This window comes from Nomia melanderi, unplaced genomic scaffold (genome assembly GCF_051020985.1).
Source record: "Nomia melanderi isolate GNS246 unplaced genomic scaffold, iyNomMela1 scaffold0094, whole genome shotgun sequence".
Taxonomy (NCBI): domain Eukaryota; kingdom Metazoa; phylum Arthropoda; class Insecta; order Hymenoptera; family Halictidae; genus Nomia; species Nomia melanderi.
In genome coordinates, this window is record NW_027475209.1 from 185488 (window position 1) to 187500 (window position 2013).

Below are 2013 nucleotides of genomic sequence, written 5' to 3' on the forward strand. Positions count from 1 at the left end.
CAAGGTCATCTGGAGTTTACAATGCCAGCGACGGTAATTCCAACGAAGACCCGATAAGTCAACTCAACGTTCTATTTCTCCCCGTACAGAAAAGCGAATCGACGCAATCGCACCATACGCGTGCACGTAAACAACTCTTCGCGTGGATCGTCCCATCGTCGAGAGACGTAAGTTTTCATAGTATGAATTCGCGTTTTACTCTCCGACGCGGGGATTCCACGACGAGAGAGAGTTTCGTGAGCGGGTTGACTCGGAAGAAACGCTACGACGGGTATTTCTATTATAGAACGCATCATCGCCACCCTTTACCAGTGCCCGACGAAGGAATCACAAGGTCATCTGGAGTTTACAATGCCAGCGACGGTAATTCCAACGAAGACCCGATAAGTCAACTCAACGTTCTATTACTCCCCGTACAGAAAAGCGAATCGACGCAATCGCACCATACGCGTGCACGTAACAACTCTTCGCGTGGATCGTCCCATCGTCGAGAGACGTAAGTTTCCATACTATGAATTCGCGTTTTACTCTCCGACGCGGGGATTCCACGACGAGAGAGTGTTTCGTGAGCGGGTTGACTCGGAAGAAACGCTACGACGGGTATTTCTATTATAGAACGCATCATCGCCACCCTTTACCAGTGCCCGACGAAGGAATCACAAGGTCATCTGGAGTTTACAATGCCAGCGACGGTAATTCCAACGAAGACCCGATAAGTCAACTCAACGTTCTATTGCTCCCCGTACAGAAAAGCGAATCGACGCAATCGCACCATACGCGTGCACGTAACAACTCTTCGCGTGGATCGTCCCATCGTCGAGAGACGTAAGTTTCATAAGTAAGCCTTCGGCGTTTTATTCTCCGACGCGGGGATTCCACGACGAGAGAGTGTTTCGTGGCGGGTGACTAGGCCGAAACGCTACGACGGGTATTTCTATTATAGAACGAATCATCGCCACCCTTTACCAGTGCCCGACGAAGGAATCACAAGGTCATCTGGAGTTTACAATGCCAGCGACGGTAATTCCAACGAAGACCCGATAAGTCAGCTCATCGTTCTATTTCTCCCCGTACAGAAAGGCGAATCGACGCTATCGCACCTCGCGCGAGCACGTAACAACTCTTCGCGTGGATCGTCCCATCGTCGAGAGACGTAAGACGCACGGAAATCGTGGTTCATCGCGTCTTTTCCTACTCTCTTGAATCGCAATTTCGTATAGAGCCTACACACGCGAACCACCGGCATATACTATTTCTTCTCTCATAGTAAGCCTTCGCGCGTTTTACTCTCCGATGCGGGGATTCCACGACGAGAGAGTGTTTCGTGGCGGGTGTCTCGGCCGAATCGCTACGACGGGTATTTCTATTATAGAACGAATCATCGCCACCCTTTACCAGTGCCCGACGAAGGAATCACAAGGTCATCTGGAGTTTACAATGCCAGCGACGGTAATTCCAACGAAGACCCGATAAGTCAACTCATCGTTCTATTTCTCCCCGTACAGAAAAGCGAATCGACGCTATCGCACCTCGCGCGAGCACGAAACAACTCTTCGCGTGGATCGTCCCATCGTCGAAAGATGTAAGACGCACGGAAATCGTGGTTCGGCGGGCTCTATGCGCCTTGTTCAAAGTAAAAAAAAAAAATTTCGACGGACGGGAGAAGTGTATTTCTCCGCGCGTAAGCCGTTCGAAATTTCCGACGGACGGGAGATGAACTCTCCGCGCGTAAGCCGTCTAGTCATACAGCAGAGCAGGTATCGAGATACCTCTCTGTGCATGATCGTTCAAGTATTTTTCACGAGGAAGCGTTGTTGCACGTTTATCGCTCCTTCCTCCTCTGTATATATAATATTATTTCTCTTGTGTATCGAGTGTGTGCAGAAATTGAACTCGTACACTTATATATATATATGTATGTATCTTTCGCTCCTTTTTATATTATCTTTCGCTCCACTCTTTATATTTCTCATGTTTCCTTCTTTCGGTCAGTTCTTGTAGTGTATTTTGCTC